At 46.0% G+C, this 17,980-nt stretch overlaps 1 protein-coding gene across 2 annotated transcripts in view; it reads left to right on the top strand.

Moving 5' to 3' along the window:
• The window catches only part of MON1A (MON1 homolog A, secretory trafficking associated), a 322,574-nt gene that overhangs the window by 43,754 nt on the left and 260,840 nt on the right, over positions 1 to 17,980 (top strand). The window lies entirely within an intron of this gene.

Here is a 17,980-nt window from a genome sequence, read left to right as displayed (position 1 = left end):
ATTCACACTTGACTTCCATTGAAATTCCCCACATGGCTAAAAGGCCTAGCACCAGAACAGACTCTGAGCGAGGCAAAGCACACGAAGGAACAGCAGTTTCGATTCAGCAGCTTGACCTTTCTGGCGGAAGCCATTACTTTCTAGACCTATTCGGATTAAAGAGCATAAGGCCAGGAAACCTGATTGAAGAATCCTGTTTTGTGTGTCGGAGATGCCCAGAGCCCTCCTGCACGGTTGATTGAGTAGGAGAAAAGCAGGTGCCACCGTGGTACCGTCCTTTGTACCAAGGTCAAAGAAAGATCAACAGAGCCTGTGAGTTGGGGAAACCAATGCAAGACCAGTCTGTTTTGAAGTTAAGGTTGCAAGCAGCAGCATTGTATGTTATGTTATGTTATTTTGCACTTATATAGCGCCTTATATGCCATTGGTATGGTCTGAAGGCGCAGGTAGGTTGAACGCCCTTGGGAACCGAAGTTCAGATCAGTAGAAAGAGTAGGGAGAGTCAAAAGGTGCGTGTGAGCACCGGATATGTGTGCAGCTTGTGCGGTACACGTGTAATAGCTGCTTCTTATCGGTAGGTGTGGTGGTTGAGAGATCAGGAGAATGTGTTCGTTCTGGCAGGATTTATCCGGAACGGATGTGGCTGCGTTAGGCCTGAGGAAAACGCCTGGCTGGGGATGTGAGACCAGCAGTGTTTACATAGAATGATGTGGAGTAAGCGGCGGATGTTTGTATGAGAACAGTTATACCGAATGGTGTCATAGTATCTCTGTGTTCTAGTTGAGTGGTGATGTAAAGGAGAGAGTAAGCGTGGGGTGTGGTATGATGGGTTATATGCTCTTTCAGTGTGCAAACTTCTAAATGCAACTTTCCCAGAGAGGGAACTGGGCGAACTTCTAAGTACAATTTTCCATACAGAGTCTATTGGGAACACTTCTAAATTCATTTCATCAGAGAGGGTATTGGGCACACTTCAAAGTGTAACTCTCGCAGAGGCTATTGGGTACAGTTCTAAACGCAATTTTCATAGAGCCTCTACTGGGCACTTTTCTAACTTCAGTTTTCCAGAGAGGCTATTGGGCAAACTTCTATATGCAACTTTCCAGAGTGTCTATTGGATACACTTCTAAAATCAACTTTCACAGATGCTATTGGTAGCACTTCTAAATGCAGCTTTCACAGAGGATATTGGACTCGTATCTAAATTTAATTTTCTACAGAGAGGCTACTAGGCGCACTATAAAAATCAATTTTCCAGCGAGGCTATTGGGAATACTTCTAAATTCTTAGAGCAAGAATGCAAAGAGCAAGGTTAAAGATTGTTGAACGCGTGTGATGAAAGACACAAGACCAGCATAACGGTTTATGGATGTTTGAACTGTAGCAAAGAAGACCTAACATTCGTGACAGAGTGGTCCGGCACCACAAGTGTGTTCATTTGAAGGTCTCTGTAAGATATTCAGCCAGGAAGTGGCAGAAATTAAAGTAAAAGGTAAAGAGTAAGAATTGGTGTGAACCGAAGTGGTCCTGCGATGGTTTAAGCAAAACCCATTGCACAATCGAAAGTCTTTGGTTTTTGAAACAAAGGGATCTGAGCTCGAAAGATGGGGATCCCTGGTCCAAGCCAGAACGCGGTAGACCAATTGTGAACATTGTGCTAAAACAACCTGAGCCCGAACAAAGGGGATCCGTGGTCCAAGCCCAAATGAGTGAGACCAATTCCTGTGAATGTGAAAATCCTGATAAGAAAGGAACTTTGTCGTTTGTTTGTTATGTCAGGCCCTCTGCAATAAGAGACTGTCATCGGGAGAGAGACTTTGGCAGAAGGCGCTGATACCTATGCTTTGAACTGTTTCCTCGTGGCCAAGAAGCCAGAGTGTGTGTGAAGCTCAAACGTGCCTCCTTGTCCCGTGCTGAAAACCTGGGAAAGGGAAGCCAACTGTTCAACTATCCTGACCTGTCATTTCTCGAACACTTTTCTTCTGCCTACATTGTTGTCCCACACATTTTGTATTTAGAAGTAAGGATCGGCAATAGGTGTATTAGTATCGGCCCTTTTATTTTGACAAACACTCCACTAGGACTGCAGTATTATTAATTGATGGTCGTAGCTTGCTCTCATCCTTAGATTTAAGGTTAGATAGGTGTTCAACCAACCCATTGAAGTTCAATAAACACCCATGAACTGTGATCACTTATGTCTGTCTTCACTGTTAATACCATGCCTTCCTTACACATACAACACAACTGAGCATGTCTGACTTGTAGCTTGCTCCTATTTCTCGTTATTAGATGATTATATGACATGGTTGCTATAGATCTTGTTTTACCACCATCTAGTTAAATCTGCAAGATGAAAGTAGTTTCCTACCCAGTAATACCAACTATATCAATAATATGCATTCTCTCCATGAATCCAAAATCGTGAATATATTGCTCTTCAGTGCTAGTAGTCATGAACCATTTGGGAAGGGTATTAAAGCAAGTAATGTGGACTGCATGCACTCATGCTCAAACCAAAGCAGACACTTGTACCACGTTGTACTGCCAGACCTGAAGTTCTGTATTACTTTTCCAGAGAGATGTGAACCAATTAGATCTATAGCTTGGGAGATTGCTGTGTCTCTGGTGGGGCTAAGTGTTCCGGAAGTACATATGGTTATAACTGATTAATATATGGGGAGTCCCTCTGTTGGCCCAATCACATAAATTAGGCACAGTGTGTCCGCCTTCCGAACCTCCTTAGTTGTGTCCAGCATTAGTGCCTGGTGGTTCACCAGTCAGTCTACTCATCCACAATATAAGACCCTAGACTGTGTGAGAATTGATTAAGGTCAAGTGCTAATGGATCTAAAGAATGAAGGATTCACACAAACTTATACACTTCAGTTTTGCCTGCTATGGACTCTGACCATGTATTCCATAAACCAATTTCGAATATAAGTATATTGGAAAATATGGATTTGTTTGCACTATGCATTAGCTGCCATGTTTCACCAACCTAGATCCTCAGATACCGGAAGACTCCTGGGGCCTATACATTCTGTCAATTGGAGACCTTCAGGGCAATGAAATGATCAAAAGGAAACTGAGACTTGGACAAATTGATATAACCTTGAAATGCATGTCTTTTTTTAATAGGTGGTAATTTTGGTAGAGTGGTGATACAACCCCTTACTTATTGCAATGAACCAAAGTATTAGTAAATCACATTAGCACCCGGGAGGGAAGAATAACTTGTGATTTTATGGTTTAATACCACGTTGAGCAAGGTCTTGGCTCCTCTCGCCCACCCCTTGCTTACTGCCCACTTCTATTTTTGTGAAGTTGCGTGAAAAATACAAACCTTCACTTCTGATGCCCTCTCCAATCCTGAAACGCACTCCTTGCCATCTACATGGGCCACTATGGAAATAGAAGATGGGTTCCTCCAAGTTGTTCATTTTATTTGTATTCAGTCTTTGTTTTATTTGAGGGAATAAAAGATTCCTGTGCTGTCAGCAGACATTGTTTCCCCAATAAAACGCTTTAAGCACCCCTGGTGATATTGTGTTATCTCTCAGGCCAGGCTGGAATTGGTACAGCTCTCATTAGCAGAAGGTGTCACAGATGGCCTTCTGCTAACAACACACCAACTCTTGCAGACGGTTCAAGGGGTTTAGAGCTCACTAAGGGGGTTACATGTGATTTTAACAAACAAAAAAAATGAAGAATGCTTTTTTAATGAATTCAAAACAACAAAAGAAAATATAAAATTTCTTTTTCCGGGTCACCCCCACACCCCTGTTTCCCTTGCTTAAAACTCCCTCCCCACCAGATGTAACCCTTTACCCTAATATATATATTTAATTCAATATTTGTTTGTTGTTTTTTGATTCGTTAAAAGTTCATTCTTCGTTTTCAATTTGTTAAACTCACTTCATACCCACTAAGAGCCGTCCCTCCCTCTCTCGTGTCCTCTGGGTGGTTCCCTGCATACCGTAGAGATTGGAAACCTCTACCTACTAACAACTGCCCTTTTCTCTAATTCTGGGAACAATCTAGGTCAATTCTAACCTAGGAACCATAAAAAGAACGTTGCAAGAACAGGTGCCTTCCAATCATTCGGGCCTCATTTGATCCTTCCCGTCCATGCTCTTACAATCCTCGTCCTGATGTTCTTTCCTTCTGTTCCCTTCCTTCTCTCGTTTTTGTCTCTCCCTCACTCCTTTTCATCTTTTCTTTTCCTTACTCCAACACTTCTGTTTCTGACTACTACTCTCCTTGCAAATAAAACGAATCTCCCCTTTTTAATATGACTCTCAACCCTCCTCCACACTGCTACTCTTCATTCCTGCCGGCAATTACTCTGCCCCTCGCCACACTATTTCTCTCTCCTCGCTACACTATTACTCTCCCCTCACCACACTACTAATCTCCCCTGCTCCACATGTCTACTCTCCCCTCACAACTCTCTCTCTACTCTACACCCACACTTTCTGCCTCAGTCACCCTTTTTTCAGTCACCTTCTCGGTCACTCTCATTCACCTCGTATTCTCCCTCTTTTAGTTCACACTCCTTGCATGCACTGTAACGCCCAAGTACCAATTTCTACCACCAATCAACACCTTACCTTGCACATGCTTTTAGCAAGCCTCCTTCACGTTCCTCTGCATCTTTCTTCCTTCGCTTGGTCTTGGTCCTCTTCTCCTTGACTTCAGATGAACAACCCACATCTTGCTGTTTGCTGTGCCCTTTTTGTTCTCCCCTTCAACCTCCATTGGTTCTCTCCCTCAGCTGATTCCCTGGCTTCCTTCTTCCCAGGGGTTGGGTTATATGAGTAATCTGAGCATGTCCTCACTTCATTCCCCAACATAACCTCCTCCAAGTTGGCCAGGGAAAGGTTGTCGCCTTCGGATCCTGACCCTGGGGGTGGATATGCGAGGGAGGATCAACTGGGTGGAGGACACTTAGGGAGTCTGGATGAGGCACCCTTGGGTGAGACCTAGTATCCCCCATTTTCCTTTTCAAATTAGCCTAATATTCCCCAGGTCTTTGTAGGGTATTATCAATCCCTTCCCTATGTTCCTAGATAAATGTCTTCCAACATACACCACTTAGGAACCGAGATGACGAGGCCACCATTGAAACAGAGTAATGGCTGAGCAGTTTAGGTGTTGGACTCGTTATCATGGAGCCGGGAACTTTAAAACTGGCTCAGCTGAGAGTGATGGGAAGAAGGACGGCAAGCACGAAGGAGAGTTCCAGGGCAGAAGCTGTGGCAGCGAGAAGGCACCTTCCCGAGACGCTGGGAGGTTTATGGAGCGCGATCTGGTGCAGGGAACGAGAGGGGCTCATTGGCAGTCTGAGGCAGAGCGAAGAAAGCATTGCGGCACAGAGCGAAGGTACCGGGAGTGTTGGAGAGGCAGGAAAGCTGTCTGCAGCTGACTGGTGCTCCACAGTAAGCAGTGTGGAAGCAAGGAAGTCGTGGAGAACTGAATAAGTTATTATTGCCAAGCAAGCATTACTAAGAATTGAATAAGTCATCATTGCCAAGAGTCAAGAATAAGTGGTACAAGAGAACCCTAACAGTAGTACAGTCTAGATGCCAGAGAAACCTGGGAAAAGGGCAACAGAACTTTGAACAAGAAACCAGAAACAGAAAATGTTTTCTAGCAGGAAAGTGTACTGGGAAGCCTATGTTGGTTTTGTAAGTGAAAGCTACTTGAAAAGTGAATGTTAACAAAACCTGTGATCATAAATCTTAAAAGACAGTTGAAAGGATACCGAGTCAAGCCGAGTTGTGAAGCTGAAACTGTTGCAAGAAACCTATGAAACAGAACCAAGTAAGGTGTGTCATTTGCATGACCTGTAATGGGGGGGGACAGTGTAGTCCGACAACTGCGCCTAGACCGGATACACTCACCTAAGGAAAAGCCACGCTGTGATTGAATAAAGGAAGCCTGATTGAATAAAGGAATCCTATGTGAACTGTGATTTATGAGCTGAAATCTATAAATTGTTGACAAGTAACCAAACTCGAAGAGCTGGAGAATTTAAAAAAAATATATTTTATGGTCAATAACCTTCAACAAATCCAATTTCATTACAAACATTATTTCATTGGTTAAAAGAAGAAAAAACAAATGTTATCAGAAACACTTATAATTTCATATATCTTAAAACATTAAATTGATGTTTTAAAAAAAGGATGAAAATATTGACGTCAGTGACTCTCTCCACAATATCAAAAAACGTAACTTCCACGACCAATGAGGTGGAACGTCCGGCTAGGCAAAATTGCCAGAAGGAGTCATGTGATATCAGAGATAATAATGATAAAAATCACCTCAAATGCAAAGCTTGTAAATTTGGTGGAAAGGGGCAGTAATTGAATGGGTGCTCCAAGGATTCGACTGAGGTAGCCAAATTCCAAAAATGACAGAAGCCGCACTTGTCAAGTAATTTCTTATAGCGAAGGAGCACCTCCATGGTAAAAACTAAATTCAGTTTAAACCTAAGGAACAGACGTCTAACAAACTGATGAGGGTAAACGGCAAGATAGGGAGCAAAAATTTGGAATAATTTAAAGTCGGTCCTCAAATGTTTTAAGGACTCATACAAGTGGTATTTATTATAAGGGCACAATCTTGACTGAAAAGGATTTTTTTTTTTTAACTCTCATTGGGTTATTAGCGAGATCACCAGGACAAAGTCCCAAATCATCAAGTAACTGATTACAAAAATAAATGACTTTACAAACAAAAATGTCACCTCTCTCTTTAAGAATCAGATTAAGTTCGCTATATAAAGAAGGTGCACTCGTTGAGCTTAACAATTTGTAGGAAAATGGTAAATACTTCGAATGGGCTCAACTTTAAAGTGTAAAAATGCCCAGCTCATATCGAAGTGCAGCGATGAGACCCGCAGGACCTTCCTCCACATCCTCCCCTCAATAATGGGCAATCATTCGAGAACACATGGTGGTTAAAGTTCTATGCCATACAATAGCTTTGAGAAAATGTTCCCTTCATAAAATGTCACGCAAGGTAAAATAGAAAATCTACCATACATTAGGTCAACCCGTAATAGTTGGTTACTAAGTACACCCCCACGAGACAATAACCAATGCTTAATTGGCAGTTTATGTTGTGCAGCAAAGATGGGGAATCCCAGGTGTAGAAAACTGACTTTTTCAAGAGGAACCCGGTTAATACACCAAACAAATGATTTAACTTATTGGTACAGTTAATGATTTTTGTTTTATTGGGATTTATCTTCCATTTATGAGTAACAGAAAAATTCGAAAAAGCAGCCAATAGGCATTATAAACCAATCTGGGTGACGTCAAAAATCAAAATGTCCTCGGCGTAGGCAAGCCAAATTGGTTTCAAATTGTGAATTTGTCGAGCAGCCAATGCCGATGACGTTAAGGAATCCCTGCTATCACTCAAATAAATATTAAAGAGGCAGGGCGCAAGAACGTAGCTCTGCCTGACGTCTCTGGATGTCGGTATTGTGTTCCATAATAATCCAATAATACCTGTATGTTGGAGTCCGTATGAATACCGATTTTCAACCCAAGTAAACCATAAGGGGTTCCTCATCCCTGCAATTTTGCCCACAAAAGACCACGATCAACTGCATCAAAAGCAGTTAATATGTCAATCGTGGACAAATAAACTGATTCATATTTTTTCCGCCAAACCTGGCTTAGGGTATGAACCCATTAAGTGAGGTGCAATGATGCTTACGGAAACCTGTCGGCTGTTGCAGGATCCTTCTGATTGTCTTCTGCCAAGATTCCAAATGCTGTAAAAGCAAGGACGAGAACATTTTGCTCAAAGGCGTTCAGTATCGCTATAGGGTGATCGTTCAGTGGATCGGTACATGAACTTCTTTTAAAAATCAGAAGAACATAGGCAGTCGACCAAGTTTTGGGAAAAGTACAAGTAGATCCAATGTTCTTAAATAGGGCTACCAAAATTGATGCCCAGGTCGCTGGGTCCCCTTTTAATAATATATTTGAAAGATTGTTGGGGCCCGGCGCTCGTGAGGAGCTAGATTTTAGAATGACTTCAATAAAGGTCAAAAAGAGTGCATGGTGTCAGCCTTGGCATTTACAAATACAACAACGTTCTATTTCTGACTACGGCAGCTTTCGCTTTGAGTCTCCTGGGCTCAGGAGACTCAAAGCGAAAGCCGCCGCAATTGCAGCGCCTTTGCTTTTTGCCTTTCATTTTACATTTTCGGTGCTTCCCTGGGCTTGGGGAGCACCGAAAACATAAAATGAAAGTGAAGGCAGCCTCCTCCATGTACAGCTCTGCTCTGGCTGAAGTAAGCAAAAACACCCAGTAGGGGCTTTTTCTGCTTGTTTAGTGCCGCCAGGGCAGAGCTTAACATGAGCAGAGGAGGCTGCCTGAAATGACAAAATGGATGCTCCCATGTAAACGATTTGAGCCTCGTTTGCTCAAAAGTTAAAAAGATATTTCATGTATGTTTGATTATTGCCCATCTTTTGGGACATTAACATTTTAGAGTGAACTCTTCCTTTAAGCCAACCCTGTTAATCAATCTGAAATTGCCCTCATGTAAATATTCCCTTCTCCTTCAGACACCTTAGAATATACTCTCGTAATTTTCTGATGATGTGAGCTGAGATCTTCATGGCTGTATCAACATGCGACAATGCTATTGCAGACACTATCTTTCCTGTTCATATCCCACCTCTTTTTGAATCCTCCCCATATCCCTCGTTATTTTTATTTGAGCCTTGTTTCCCTTTTCCACTCATCATCATGCTACGGACTGTATACTCTGAATGGGAGCACAATATGCCACCTTCCAGACATGCCTTCGCTATTTGACACATATCTAGCATAACATATCATATTGCATTGCATTCCATTGACAAGCATTGGACTCCTAGGTATATGGCTATCAACTCCACTCACAGCTAATGGCCTAGCTGAATACTTTGCTGCAAACATTTCCAAAATTAGAGACACTTTCGGGGCATGGCTAGCGGCCATGCTGTGAGATAGTCTATCTGAACAGCTCCCACATGAGCCTGCTACATCGATCCTTCTACCAGCTCGATTTCACATGAAACCGCATGAGAACGGGGTCTGATGCTGTGTGGACTGGTGCTGCATTTAGGAGATCGGAGTGGTAGAAGAATACCGCAAGAAGGCCCAAGATGGCTGCCGTTGTGTCCCGGTGAGCATTCAACGGGCTGAGATTCAACGACCCCCCCCCCCGATCAACGAGCGATTAGAGTGATGGAGCAGACCAGAAGGTGGCAAGGTGGGCATGAAGCAGCCCGTGTGACGGCCTGCTCGCCCCAGTGAAGGGAAACGAGCAGTGCTGGGCCTATGTAGCTGGACTTACCCTGGGCGATCCAATGAGGCCTGATAGTGGGATGCGCAAGGCGCGTGGGCCACGACAGCGGTGCACATCGAGGTGTGGTGGAAAAGCCTAGAGGACGAGATAAATATACAGAAGCTCTGGGCTGGAGGAGCGGCACTGACATCCTTCCTTGCTGCGAGGTGGTGAAGGCAGGGAGGGAACAGGCCAGCATTAACAGACCAAGCAGGCCGGTTGACCCAGGCCACCGAGGGATGCACTCCATACAAGTCACTGCAAGACGAAGCGCACAATACCCCGACGAGGTGGCCACTCGCGAGGTGTGAGCACAGGAAGGGGACAAGCAAGAGCTCTTCCTGTGAGTTGAACGCCATAAGGGACACACTGTTGTGATGCGTGCACTAAGTCAGCACAATCTTCAATCTAGATGCTGGACATAAATCGCAAAGGGAAGGCCAGACAGACTGGTATAGATGCCTACTTGTGCAAGGAGGAAAATAACGCACTGCAGCGGGGTCCCCCTGAGGAAATGGCTGCATCATCACAGGTGACCCCGCAAGAAGACAACCCCCAACATGGCCGGCAATAGCCGCGCTGAAGACGTCACAAGAGCATAAAATTGATGCGGTTATAGTGGATGTCAGTTTACTGCACCAGGATGTACGTGCATTGGCGGATTGCATGGGTACTGCAGAGCTCAGAGTGCAGGACAATACGACCAACATTGTCAGCACGCAGACCCAGGTGGTTGGCATACTCGAGCGAGTGAAGATTCAGGAACACCGAGCGGAGGGCGCAGAGGGAAGAGCGTGCAGGAACAATGTCAGAATATTAGGGTGTTAGGGTGTAAAGATTGACATCTCCTGTCGTGGTAGTCTGTTCGGCCTTCTGCCTGCATGTATGCTGAGTGCTTAAGGTATGATGTCACAAATGGAACGTTTGGGTATGATTGAGTGGAATGCTGTGTGTTGAGTGTTCCACCCAGGACAGTTGACATGATGTAGCCTGGGTGGTGGGAGCCAGTGGGCTCCGCTCTGATCCTATAACTGAATATCCTGATGTAAACTGATTTAAAGTGACCTACTGAAAATCTCCTGGCATCCAGCGTGTCCTTTTTACCTGTGGACCCCACTTGGGGTCATAACATAGGGCTCCCGGAGGGAGAGGAGGGTGGCGATCCGACAGCTTATGTGGAGACCCTGCTCCGGCAGAAAGTGGGCCCGGGCACACAGATGCAGGGGTTCACTGTTGAGAGAGCACACAGATCGTTGTTGAGGAAGCCTCCACCGGGCAACCCTCCGCGGCCAATCATAGCAAAGATCATTAACTACAAGGACAGGGACAGGATTTTGGCCTTCTCCAAAGAAGGAGGAACCATAACAAGAGGATCTTCGAGGCTGGCAATCTATCCGAACTACACTGCGCCGGTCCAACGGCGCAGAACAAACTTTGTGCCGACCAAAGGGCGCCTAAAGGTGAGTGAATATGCGCTAAATGTTGATCTATCCGGCCAAATTGAAAGTCTTGCACAGTGGAAGGTTGCACTTTTTTGAAAGCACTGTGGAAGCACGCTCCTGGATGGACGAGCAGGGGATACTGCAGCTCCTGAGCAGAGACAATAACGCGGGGGGGGGGGCGCTGGGTGGGAGTATAAATGGGTGGGGGGATTGTGGTTGGGGTCCAAAGGGGAGAAGGAGGGGAGGAAGTGCAAGTGCGAGAAGTACCAGTGTTGGCAGACAAATCGTGACCATAGAAATTGGATGTTCGGAAAGAAATGTATAACGGTGAAAGGCAACAGAGATTGGCAATGGCTAGGGGGGTGGGGCGGATACGGGATGAACTCCTCAGCAGACTGGCAGGGCGATGGGAAACAAAGGGCCAGTATGTGCTCGGTTATGGCAGGGTCTAGGGGAGTGAACATAGTCACCTGGAATGTGAGAGGCCTCAATAACTGTCAAGAGACTGCGAGTACCCCCCTACCTGAATAGGAAAAGCGTTCAAATAGCATTATTGCAAGAAACACACCTGACAGCAGACAGGCAGGTCACGCCGGCTAGAAAGTGGGGAGGCAAGCTATACGGCTCAACATTCTCAGCATATGCAAGGGGGTCCTCTTCTGGATCTCTCCAAAGGCCCCCTTCCAATTGCTGGAGTTTAAAAATGATGACAAGGAGAGGATGGTGGTTGTGCACGGACTGTGGGAAAACAGGGAAATATGCTTTGTAAACACCCGCCGAATCACGATGCCAAAACCATTTTCAGATCATTATACTCGAGGTTGACCACGTATAGAGAGGCGACATGGGTGTGGGGAGACGATTTTATTTGCACTCTTAGCCCCGTATTGGACAGATCAGACACTATTGGACAAATTAGACAGTAAGCACACGAATGTGGCACCACCGGCCAAGGTTTACGGCAGCTTACTGCGGGATTTGAGACTGGTGGACATATGGAGAGCGAGGCACGTGGATGAGCGGGGCTACTCACGCGGTACACACGCAAATTGATTGCATGATCACAGGATAAGAAAGGCTGGGTGACTTTGTGCACATAGGTTATGAAGCCAGAGCTTTATCGGACCATGCGACACTGATGGCAACATGGCAAAGCGTGGATCCGAGACTCCGGATACCTACCTGGCGTCTGAGGATAGAAGCTCTGCAAGATGAACTGTTTGACTGTCTGAGGGACCAGTATTAACATAGACAGCGTGGCGAAGATGAGCACAGTATGGGACACATTTAAGGTGGTCACAAGGGGAAAGGCGATTGGGGAAAATGGGAGGCCTGAGAGCAGACATATTAAAAACCCTGAGAGACATCGAGAATAAAACAGCAAAAAGTGGAAAATGATGAGGGAGGACCGCCTGCTGTGTTGGGGCAGGTGACGGAACTGAGGCAGGAATGTGCAGAAACATGGACAAGTCTGGGAAGCTTTGACTTTGATAGATACACCCAAAAACTGCATGCAGAGGGGAACAACTGGGGAGACTGCTGGTGTGGCTATGCAGGCTGGAAAAACAGAGACGGGATTAATGCCATCATAGATGCACACAGGGAGTTAGTCAGGACATAGGCAGGGATAAACGAGGTGTTTAGATTCTACAAATCTCTATACATGGGCTACTCAACGGAAAGGGGTAAGGACATAGAGGAGGCCTTAGGGCAAATAGACTTACTGAAAGTGAGAGCAGGCCAGGTGGACGCACTAGATGCCCAACTGACACAAGAGGAAATCATGTAAGTGATAAGGGAACTCCCGGCCTCTAAGTCCCCAGGACTGGATGGACTCCCAGGCGAGTTTTGCTGGGAGTGCTACCCAGCAGCCTGAGGGAAGCCACTATCATACCAATCCTTAAACCGGGCAAACCACTGCAGTGCTGCACATCGTACAGGCCTCTCTTTATGGTGAACCAAGACTGAAAAATCCTGACGGCGGTGTTGGCAAACAGATTGAGGAGAGTAATAGGGGACCTTGTACACACAGACCAAACTGGGTACGTCTCAGGGCGGAACACTGCATGGAATTTCCAGAAACTACACCGTCGTAGACGGCACTAATCATTTGACAAAAGTGCAGTGGTCTCATTAGATGCAGTCATTGCCACAGTCCACTGGGACTGGATGTTGCTGCCCTGGTGCATTTTGGCATTGGCAAAGCTTTCTTGAGATGGGTAAAGCTGATCTAAAGGGCACCCAGGGTGTGTGTGAAGACAGGCAGACAGACATCTGAGGTGTGGGAAGCGCAGAAAGGCACCAAGCAGGGCTGTCCATTACCGCTGATGCTATATATTCATGCATTGGAGCCACTGGCTTTGTTCCTCAGGAACGAGTTTGGGGAAGCGGGGATAAAGCTAGATGGAGTGGGGCACCTAATCTCCTTGTACGTATAGGACATGCTGCTGTAGGTAAACGGGCCAGAAGATAACTTACGGTACTTGTTGGATTTCATTGAACAGTTTGCTGAGCTGTCGGGGATTCGGGTGAACAGGGAGAAGTCCTGCCTGTTCCCGCTCGCAGGGCTTGGAGACCTTGATTAACAGCAGCTAACCCGATTGGGACTTCGGTGGGAGTAAAATAACTTTCACTATCTAGGCATTCACATTTGGCATGACCCAGTGGCTTTGCACAAGAGTAATACACAGACGACCGTGTATAACGTGGCGGGATCCATGAAGTTCTGGAGGAGACTGCCCCTGAGGGTACCGGGAAGAGTGGCCCTCTTGAAGATGGTCATACGCCCCCCGCATCCTGTATTATTTCATCAATGTCCCCTATAATGTACCTGCTATTTTCTTTCGGGGGCTGAATGTGATGGTGAGAGACTTCCTGTGGGACGGGGGGGGGAGAAGCAGAATTGCTTTGAGCACCCTACAGAGAGACTATGAGGCGGGTGGAATTAAAGTACCCTAATTCGAGTGTTACTACCTGGCGGGGCAGCTGCAACACGTGTTGCGCTGGCTGGGGGACAAAGCTTCACAGGACACTTCGCTATTACAACTGCTGCTGAAGCAATATTTTTTGAGGGTGGTACTGTGGGTTAAGGAGCTTGCTCCGTAGAGACCCTCCCTGTTATTGCAACTTGGTATAGACATATGGCGGAGAAGTTGGAAACTCCTAGGTGACTCTGATCCTTGCTCGGTGCATGTTCCCCTGGTCGGAATCCTAGGTGAACTGGATGGGACACTGGCACAATATAGACGCCAATGGGAGGACAAGGGGATAGCCACGATTGGGGACCTAGTCGGAGAAGACAGTTATAGGCCCTGGCTAGCGAATATGGTATACATGAAGGGCAATTCCTACTATACTTAGACATGGTCAAGAGAATTGGGGAAAGATGGCTTGGCCCGCAGAGTGAAGTGGGGACCATCGAGAAATTAGACACCATGTACGATGTGTTAGAAGGGGGACACGTGGTCTCTAGACTATATGATCTGTTCCTGGGCAGGTTGGGTGTGTCGGAGCTGAAGGTGCACAGCAAGTGGGAGATGGACATAGGTAGAGCACTTACAGATGTGGAATGGAAAAGGGCACTTCTCTACACAAAGCGAGTATCTAGGAATGCCAGGTTCAAACTCACTGTATTGTATGTCGCTCACAGAGCGTATGACTCCTTATAGGGTATCCCTTATGGCAAACCAAGGGGACCAGGCCTGTCCAAGATGTGCACAGGGAAGAGCGGACTTGATACGCATGTTTTGGTTGTGCCCGGTAATATGGAAATGTTGGGGGGATGTAGCGGGGAGGCTAGCACAGGGAGGTATCCAGATGCCTCTGTGGCCTCCAGCGTACTGTTTACTGGGATTGTTTCCTATGGGCGAAAGACAAAAGGCTCACTTGACCAAAAATTAAGGACCTGGATTGTTTATTAGCGAAACGCAGAATTGCCATGGCGTGGAAATTGTCGGAGAGCCCTAAAATAGAAGCCTGGTGGGCGGATCGAAGGCGATGGTCACTAGCGGAGTCTGTTGTATGGCATAAAGCGCTTAAGAAAGGTATATACGAAGGGAATGAGGGAATTGAGGCATTGAACGCCCTGGTACAGAATATGTTCAGCCCGGGTCAAGATGAGACTTGGAGGCAGTTGGTGCCAGAGAAGTTGATGCAGGAACAGGAAGGACTGATGCGACGGGGAACATGCAGTCTGGTGGGCAGGCATTGTTGCGGGAGGTGGTGGATCTGCTGAAAAGTTTGAGCTCAAACCCCCCTGGGGAAATGCCTGAATTGATATATGCCTGTATTACTGGAATGCCATGGTGAAGCTTGACTGTATTTATTTGTTTGATGAATAAAATAAAAACATGTTAAAAAAAAAAAAAAAAAGAAATTGGAGACTCTCTCCTGACCTTCCAGGGTCACACTCCCTCCTCTTACATTTTATACTCTGCCTACTCTACCATCATCCTCTGCCTCGATCTCCCACTTTAGTCACGCTAATACTGACAAAGTGCTATCTCTACTGATGAAGGCTTACCCCTCTCGTGCCCCACCAGACCCTCTTATTCCTCAGCTACTGAAGCCTATTGACCCTTTATGCCTGATCTCCTCACTAAACTCTCCAACCTGTGCTTCACCTCCACTTGCTTTCCCTCTGTTTTAAACAAAAAGCCACGGTCATCCCTCGCTTATAAAAGCCTGGGGCTGACCTGAACCTACTGCCTAACCTTCGCCCTGTGTCTCTGCTTCAGCACTACTTTGGGCTCTTAAGATGAATGAGAGCTGAGTCTTGCGTAGTGGTTAGATTATAAGTGCTTTAATTAGACCCTTGTGCCTAATATTCAAGGTGAATTTATTAAACACTATAGCCGACACGTCTTGATCCAACAGGGGTCTTTTTCAAGGCTGTGGTGGTAGGGCAGTGTAATGGGTATTAGATTATGCATCATTGCACCATGTGACGGGGCCCAAGTACACATATTACAAGTTGGAGGTTATGTGACAATTGTGAATGAATCCACATGTAGCGAAATAAACTGTGGGGTGTAAACAAAGGCGCCCTGCTTGCCAATAAGCGTGATCAAAATAGTTAATGATTTTAACAAATTCATTGCGTTGTGATCAAGTTAGAAAATAATAAATTTCAGCATGTTGTAAACCATTATGAATGCAAAACTTTTTAATACGGTAAGAATAACGGCGCAAGTATCATGTGTGTATTGGCAGCAAGATAAAGAAAATGTTGTGAAGGAAAAAAAAGAAAGAGGAAAAAGGGGGTAGATTAGTTATAAATGGATGTGGAAAGGGAAGCTGGGCTGTTATTCCCAGGGTTTGAATCCTTAATGAGATGTGATCCCTTACCATGTATTAATTGTCTGGAGTAGGAATAGTGAGCTCAGGAAGAGGGGCTCAGTTAAATAACCTGTAGGGTGGAATGAAAAAAGTAGGTGGGGATGAGGATATGCCAGTGCTGGTGGCAAGCTCAAGCCGGTGCTGGGGAACGGGATCAAGGATATCCCACAAGACAGGGAAGGAATTAGTTCCCATGTAAAGTTGATGCACGGCAAAAGTGGAGTGCGTGTGTCTTGGCAGGGGGGCACTGTGCATAGAGCGTTGCGATCGATGGGGCATGAATGGGGGGTGGAGAGGTTAGACCAGGCGCTGTGTGCGAAGAAAGAGTAAAAGCCTGCCTGGTGTAGGCGAGAGGTGGGGCTGTGTGGCAGTGTCGCTGCGAGGAGTATCGGGCGTGTTTAGTGCATACCTCACTGTGATGTGCAGAGCATGATAGTAGTTGCACTGGTAAGCATGTGACTGGCAGCAAGGGCAGTGAGCGGTTAATAGGGTGCTGCAGCTCGCATCCGGGGATACATTGTAGAACTAGAGGTGGGATAGGAAGGGTCATCAAATGGGAGGAGTGGTTCCAATGTTAATCTCAGGAGCTCCTTCAAGGCATAGGAGGTGGTGAAGCATTCCAGTAGTGTGGAGTTGGGAGGGAGAAGGAACGGAATCTGGGATAGTGCTGAGAGGGTTGGGCACAGAGATATTAAGGGTCCTTGGGATATGGAGAATGAAAGGTTGCAGGGACAACCTGTGGATAGATTTAAAAACAGGCGTTTGACCGTAGAGAGAACGTTTTTGCATGGTGAGCCAGCTTGTGCTAAGGTGATGGACAGTTATGGGAGAAGGGGTGAAGCAATGTGTGGGTGTCAAAGGTTAGCACTTTGTTGTATGGGAAAAGGGGGAAACCTATGAGGAGACTAGAACTGAAATCCGAGATGTAGAGTTTTGCCACCCTTGCTGGTTTGGTGAACATTGCTGGAGATTAAGGTCGCAATCAAGACTGGGATTGGGACAAAGGATTAAGGGTGCAAGCTATGCTGGATGGATTGACAGGTCAGATTGACTTGGGATAGAAAAGGGGGAGAAGGATTGGGCTATTAGGATTAGGAAGAAAAATCTTCAATTTTCTGAGAGTATAATATTAAGCCAAGTGACATCTAGAGATGGATGACTGAGAGACAACTGAAGATGTGAGTGGATATCTCAGGGTTGAAGGAGAATACGATTTGGTTATCCTCTGCAAACTGGTGTTAATAGAAATCCAGGGAGTAGATCACGTTACTGAGCAAGAAGGTGTAAAGGGCAGAGGGCCAGGGCATGGGCTGGACCCTGGGGGGGGACTCACAGTGGGACAGGGGTTTCTGAGGAGCTGTCACCATTCCAGGAGATGGAGAAGGATTGATTAAAAAAGTTAAAAGGCAATCCGTTTTGGCAATCTATTTTAGCTAAGTGTTCTGGAACCCATGGCAAGCGAACAGGTGAGTGGCAGAGGGAGGGTTGGCCAACATTAACCGTGTCAAATGAGTCGGATGATGAAATGAGGTCTCTATTATAAGTGGATTTAGCAAAATCTAGAGGATTGAGGAGAAATTCTTCATAGGTGGCAAGGTGAGGGGGGCAGCAGGACTTGCACCATCAGCATAGCTGATGACACAGCATTAAGAAATTGTTCCATCTTGCTCACATTTTATATACCCTAATTTAATGACCCTTCCCAGATAGTATTCAGATATGCTAGGAAACCCCCTTATTAAATCAGAATGTGTTATCTGTGACAGGGTTTGTTGCTTGACCCTGTCAAAGGAGAGCAGGGACCCCTCCCAACCTGTCCAATCACGGTTCTATAAATATA

The sequence above is a fragment of the Ambystoma mexicanum genome, chromosome 2p, assembly GCF_040938575.1.
Source record: "Ambystoma mexicanum isolate Mex_15411 chromosome 2p, UKY_AmexF1_1, whole genome shotgun sequence".
NCBI classification, from domain to species: Eukaryota; Metazoa; Chordata; class Amphibia; order Caudata; family Ambystomatidae; genus Ambystoma; species Ambystoma mexicanum.
Note: the sequence above shows the minus strand (reverse complement) of the source record. Positions and strands in the feature narration are given on the sequence as shown.